Source organism: Poromitra crassiceps (assembly GCF_964638095.1).
Source record: "Poromitra crassiceps genome assembly, chromosome: 13".
NCBI lineage: Eukaryota > Metazoa > Chordata > Actinopteri > Beryciformes > Melamphaidae > Poromitra > Poromitra crassiceps.
The window spans coordinates 21,339,987-21,347,056 of record NC_139644.1 but is presented as its reverse complement, the minus strand read 5'-3'; the positions used below and the strand labels follow the sequence as shown (position 1 = coordinate 21,347,056).

The window sequence follows — 7,070 nt, the reverse complement described above, 5'->3', positions numbered from 1 at the left end:
CCCTCAAGGACCCATGGGGCTCCCCGGACATCCACTTTAGCATTGCTTTAGACCGCACACCCCTATCTGATAAAGATTTTATCCCAGGCCCTCATTTGAGATGATTTTACTAGTTGTGAACATAACAAATATGTTGGGGTCCGATGGGGTCAAAGTTCAATCCAATTTACACAGTGAAATTAATCATATTTTGCCTGTGACCTCCTTATAACCCATATATCAAGGACCCATAGTGATCCCTAGACCCAGTTTGAGAACCACTGGCCTAACCTACTTTCCACCTACATGCATTGTGTTTTTTGCTGCTCCACCCTGTTTTTCTCTATTGTCACACACATTTTATTTCTTTTTCCGGGTCCCCATTCCAGATTCTTGCCACCTCTCTGTTTCAATTCCCATTCTTTTTCCTCCCCCCTCCCCTTTGCTATTCTCTTTCTAATTTCTCAGGGATTATCCCATCATGCAGTGCGTCACTGCTGGCCTAACGCATTCCAGATGGATGCAGGTTCCCGGTCATCTGACGTAGCAGCGACAACGACAGGCATCCCGGCCGAGGAGGTAATCCCATCTGAACCCCATCGTTTCTCTGTCTGTCTGTTCTTGGGTGGTGTTTCCCATGTGCAGGGTTCACAGATCAGCATCTGACCTCGCTGGAGGGGGTTAAAATGAAGAAACAATCAATACAATATCACATTAACATGAGCTGAGCCTGGTGTTTTGCCACCCTGCCTTGTAATTACAGTGTCAGGACAGCAGATGGTGCAGTCACATCCTTCATCACAGGACAGTAAATGCACAAACTGTGTGTCTGTCTGACATATAAGCACAGGCTGCTCAGGTGAGCAGTACCTGGTTAGTGTGTGACAGCATGTGATATAACCAGGTGGAAGGGGGGCTCAAGTAAGGCGCTGACTCATAAGCATTGCCTCTCCATGTCCTCTGTGCCCCCTAACAGAATTAGCAGGACACCTGCAATGACGGCACAAAGCCTCTCTGTCATCCTGATTAATGGAATATTTCACCTTTTGCAGTGATTTTCTTTTGCCCTTCAAATCCCTTGTGCATGCGTCAGCTTATTATTGATAGAGCACCTTGTAGGCGATAAAGCGTGCAAAAGGAAAGAGGAGAGAGAGGGGTTTGTTGGTGGATTTCAGCTTTTCGAATAATACAGTAGATCCTGCATTCTATTTGGCTTTTTCCTCCATTCATAGTTCTTGCAGAATACATAGATTTAGTGTCCCGTGCCACGGTGCACCTGTAGGGGTCACAGGGGTGTCCCGGGCCAGAGTGCACCTGTATAGGGGGTCACAGGGGCCTATGAGGGACTTTCGTAACAGCGAGATCTTTTGTTTACCTCTGCTATCCCGACTGTCACGAGGAGCAAGATGCCCCATTTAGGCATTTAGGAGTGGATAGAGTTACTCACTTTTCCAAATCTGTCATCGGAGCCGAAGTGACGGCCTGAGTGTCTCCAGTAGTGTGTGTGTGTGTGTGTGTGTGTGTGTGTGTGTGTGTGTGTGAGAGAGAGAGAGAGTGAGTGAGTGAGTGAGTGAGTGAGTGAGAAAGAGAGAAGATTGTGCACATGCAAAGTGAAATTCAAGCGCAAGAGTGGGATCAGTTGAAGAAGCAACAATGTGTAGCAACAACGTGTGTGTGTGTGTGTGTGTGTGTGTGTGTGTGTGTGTGTGTGTGTGTGTGTGTGTGTGTGTGTGTGTGTGTGTGCGTCCATACACACGTCACACATTTTGTACAGTGTGTCCCCTTGCGGCCGGAGTTATCACGGTGGGGTTTTTATGATACGTGTGCTCAGGCTGTAAGTCTGATTTATCTCCAAGAGGTTTTTCCTCTGGTTCTGCCAACACACTGATTAAATGACATGTGCCCCAAACAAAAGATAAACAAGCTGAAGAGTCATAAAAATAGAGACAGATTCATGCAGGTCTACATTTAGATTCACGTGATCTTCATCAGTGTCCAACATATTATATAGTATGTATGTACAGTAGCAGCCAGGGGGGCGCCAAATAGAACGATGACACAGCAGGCTTATTATGCAGAGACACCCAGACGGCCATCAAGTTCACTAACACACTGTACAGAGACTAGCAGTAGTTATATAACAGCATACCCTCGAATAGATGAAATAATACAGTGGCACAACATTAGGACATTGGCCTATCAGGACCAGCAGCATCTGGAGGAAGGTAAATGAGAGAGTGGCAAACAACATGATGAAAAAAATAAGCAAGGTGATCTTCTTTGTTCAACCATTTTTGTGCAGATGAGTTCATATTCAGCTAGTCTCTTAAAACAGACTGTCTCATCTACATCCGGCGAATGCAGCTATATACAGTCTGTACGTTACACCCCCAGAACATGCACAAGGAAGTTGGGAAAAAAACCTTCAGACAGGAAAGAAGTTCGACGGAATCCGACCAATCACGACACGTGTGTCCACGAAAAATGCGGCATATTGGATTTTGATTGGACTAATGAGCGGAAGACCCGCCTTTCTGCGATTCTGATTGGACTAATGAGCGGAAAACCCGCCTTTCTACTTCCCATTCCGGTTGGTGCATGATTCTCCCCCACGAAGTACAGACGGTATGGCGGAAGCATTTGAAAATTGCGGAAGCCAACTCGTCTGTTCTAAGAGACTAATATTCAGCAGAATATCCATTTGCTTCCCAATTAGAGCAATTTGTTCTACTCATCAGTGTGTCCAAGGCCGGATTAACCATAGGGCAACCGGGGCAGGTGCCCCGGGGCCCTCGGGGTGAAGGGGCCCTCCAAAATTTTTTTTTTTTTTATTTTTTTTGGTCGGGCTCATGTTGGGCTCCACAGAACTATGACACAAATCTAAGACCAATCAGGACAAAATAAAATTTGTTTCCAAGAAGATTAAGTCTGATGATTTAGTCTCAAGGTGCGTTCACACCGACCTATTAAAGTTTGTCGCTGGCGTCGAGTTTACATACAAAGTCAATGCAAACGAGCGATTGAGCGTATATTCGCCTGGGAGAATAATCGCTGGGCGTCCGAGCGGCAGAGACAGAGCGATAGGGAGAAAATACGCTCGTCGCTCAAGATGAAATATTCCAACTCGAGGGAAAATACGCTGGCATCAGTCGCTCGCTGTTCAATGCTGATTGGCTGCTGTGTGAGAGCGAGTCAAGGATCACTCTGGCTTGGAACAAACCGCTGGTTTATTGTGTGGCAACAAACCGCATTGACAGCCTGACAGCTGACATGAAGTGAAGTCTGTACTACCGGTATGCAGCTCGCATTAGGAGCATGCTGATAGGCTTTAGCTTGTAAACAATGACGGTGGCTCGTAGTGGACAAACAGCATGACATTGCGTAACGTTATATCCCCCACATGTCCGTCATTTCTTGTGCCTGTTGATGAGCGATTTAAACAGAGCGACAGAGCGATTCCAAATGGTTGACTTGAGCGACAGAGCGAAAAATAAATATCTCGGTGTGAACACACCTTCATTGGATGCCTGTGGGCAAGTGATGACCAGGGGCGCGGGAAGTGGGGGTGCTTGTGGTGCTGCGGCACCCTCTGCTGTTTTGTATTGGAAATGTAATGTCAATTATTTTTTCATCATTGTAAAGCCACAGCACAGTGAAGAGGATATTAATGTGAAGATTAGCCTCTTCCTTTTGCTCTCAGAGTGCATCAGATTCATGCATTTTACTTTAAAATGTACAAAATTTCTTTGTCCAGGGGGGGCACAGCCCCCCCTACAAACCCCCCAGTCAGACTAATATTTTTATCCTGCTGGTGCTACCTGTTTGTAAAGCCTAGAATCGCCTATGAGTGAGTGAGAAACTGAATCTCAGAAACTGAATAATGACATAATATGGCGAAAAAAATCATCCTAACATCCGGACGATGGGTAGGGGGGCCCCTGGGAGCTTCAGTGCCCCGGGGCCCCTGGGGGTGTTAATCTGGCTCTGAGTGTGTCAACAATCTAGAGGAATGTTGTTAATATGACAGACTGCCTGGGGATTTTACAGTGCCTGTCTGCTATGACACTAACTGTGTTCATTGATTTGAACGCTTAACTGGTCATTTGTATTTCTAATCCACACAGACAGAGGTGAAGAATGGTCATACACCTATTTGTTGTGACATTTGATTCACTTTTTATTGTGTTTTCCTTTGATGTAGAGGAGCTTGCGATGGTGATTACCCTCTTAAGGCACAGAGTGTGCCAGTCACATTTGAAACCAACATATCTCCAACTGCAACCGGCAGAGTAGAGTAGAGTAGAGTAGGTTCTCAAACGTTTTCATGTCAAGGACTCTAAACTGACACAAATTAGATCATTGACACCCCCCATTTTATAAGACTTTGTCCCAGGCTGCCCATCTGATAAGATTTTAGCTTTTGTGATGACCCTCTCTCCTGGCCCTGCCTTGCAGGAGCCTGGTGTTGTGGTCGTTAGGCTGATTGGGTGCACAAGAAGACAAGGCGTGGAGAACTGAGTGTCCTATAAAAAAAAAATCCTGTTCCGTCCACCCAGCTTCTCTCAGCTCAGTTACACAGTAACTCCTTTTTACTAACTCTCGTAACGGACAAGCCCGTCTTTTATTGTCACACGAACATTATATTACATATTTTTCCCTACATAACTGCACAAAGTTTATTATGTAGCAATAATAATTACTCAATGTGTGAAGCACTGGCGTTCTGCGGCTGGAGCTGGCCCCTTAAATACAGGACATTGCACATTCCTCATGAAATAATATTTCATGAGGAATGCCCAGCATGTGACGTAACCATGCTGGGACCAAATCAAATGGCAGCGAGTGACTGCACCAGGTTCACTTTACCTTGGAAACAATTAGCAGCTACCTACAGTAGACAGTCTGTATACGAGACCGTCTGTATTCTGTCCTGCTCCAAGCCAAAACCGTTCAGACTTCAGACAGACGAGGAGGAGAAGCAGCAGCAAGGAGTTCCCAGCTCCCTGGAGAGGCATGTGGAGGCGGCACATAAGCTTTTAAAGATATGGAAGTCAGACACCTATGAACCCTTTTAAACCCCCACGCTGAGGCCCCACACACCGCCCCCACACGGAAACAGTGAATAAATAACATGCTGGCAGTGCTCTGCTGCTCTGACCGGCGGGATAAACACTTTGACTGTTTGATGTGTTTCTGGCCTGCTCGCTGCCCCCATAGTGTCAAACACCTTGACCTTTTTTCCTGTTCCTCCCACCAGACCCCTCCAACCGCCATCCTCCTCCTCCTCCTCCACCTCCACCACCACCACCACCACCACCACCACTATCTCCTTTATTCCAGACCATGCCAAAGCCACTCTGCCCCAGGGCCAAATCCATCGCTATGTGAGTGAAATAACAGCAAGGCCCTGAAAATAACATACTGGAACTGCCCTTCTCTCTCCTCTCCTTTCACTTCGCCATCCACAACCTTGCCTCTCTCTCTTCTATCTCATTCTGACACTGTGCACATTCCCCACTATCTGGCAGGAGGACCTTTTTATTATCTTATCTGTCTTTCCCGTTAGCCTTCAAAGCTAACTGCATTGTTGCTTCTTCAACTGATCCCACTCTGTAGTACTTGAGTTTCACTTTTTGCAAATTCTTCTCACTCACTCACGCACGCACGCACACACACACATGCACGCACGCGCGCGCGCGCGCACACACACACACACACACACACACACACACACACACACACACAGGGCCGTAGCCAGGGATTTCGGGCCCCATGAAAGGATATCACATCGGGCCCACGGATGCGGAAAATCTTGGCCATTTGGGGCCCCTGTCAGTCAAGGGCCCTTGGAATCGTCCACACTCCCCCCCCCCCCCTGGCTACGGCCCTGCACACACACACACACACACACACACACACACACACACACACACACACACACATGCACATGCACACACATTCTTGTGTTTGTCTCCTGTCTCGGTCTTTATTATGCAATCAAACAGAATAGGTTTGAGAGCAAAGCTTTCCACACTGTAATCACAAAATAGATTGGAGAGCAAAACATTTATTAATGCAAATCCAAAACTTGGATTCGCAAACAAAAGTTTTTGATTCTCATTAATAAAAAAATGTAATCGCAAGTTTGACATGCAATTAAAAAAAATTGTGTCGATAGTTTTCCTCTCAAATCTACTTTTTATTGCAATGTGGAAAGTTTTGCTCTCAAACCTGCTTTCCCTTGATCGCGTAATAAAGACCCAAAAGCAACTCCGCAGTGAAGAGGGAAAATGTCAACACATAGGACCGTCATTCTGATGCATTTGCGTCATGGCAATAAAACCAAGCTTCTGACATGTTTGGCCTTTATTATTATTATTATTATTTACTTTCATTCCAATAGGATCATGTTAAGTATCTCATTAGTTTTAGTCATGCTGCTTGCGGGTGAGAAAGGTTGTAATGATTTTTTCCCCTCTCACTTATTGGTTGATGGCTTTGTGATGGAGGGAAAAGGACAGCATGTGAGTATGATGGGGCTTGTGACTGCAAATCATTAGCTATAGTAGCACACAGCCTAATCAATCCAGTGATGTACAGTACATGTCAATAGCATAGGCTTAGCTGCTGGATCCCATCCCCAAGTACACTGCTCTCTACGCATCTCTCCTCTCGTCATCCCTCTTTGCACTCTCTGTTCTCTCCCTCCCTCTCTCAGCACAAATCTCTCATTCACAAATAGAGGCCAAAAGAGGCTCAGCTGATGGGATGAGATTATTATTTTTTTCTGATTACAAATCACCCTCCAGCTTAGATAGATACAACAACACAGCCGTCCCCTACCCAACTTGTTCTGTCCTCTTCCTCCCCTCCCCTCCCCTCCCCTATTGGCTCTCTCTCCTCCCCCCTCTCCTGATGTCTCCGCCCCCTTCACTTCCTCGCCAGATCTAAGGACTGCCTCATTCACTCCTGCTGCACAGGTTGTGAAGGAGAGGGGGAGGAGTGAGAGAGAGACACACACACGCATACAGTCGAGAGAGAGAGAGAGAGAGAGACACTCACCATACAGTCAAACAGAAGTGAGAAAGGCA

At 46.3% G+C, this 7,070-nt stretch overlaps 1 protein-coding gene across 1 annotated transcript in view; it reads left to right on the top strand.

Annotated features, from left to right (window-relative positions):
- The first annotated feature begins 7,007 nt into the window (after window positions 1–7,007).
- ppp1r1b (protein phosphatase 1, regulatory (inhibitor) subunit 1B) overlaps window positions 7,008–7,070 on the top strand; it is a 34,257-nt gene continuing 34,194 nt past the window's right edge. Inside the window, exon 1 of the mRNA XM_083649047.1 lies at window positions 7,008–7,070. This exon is cut by the window's right edge and continues 708 nt beyond it. The gene's annotated coding sequence lies outside the window, so the exon portion shown is untranslated.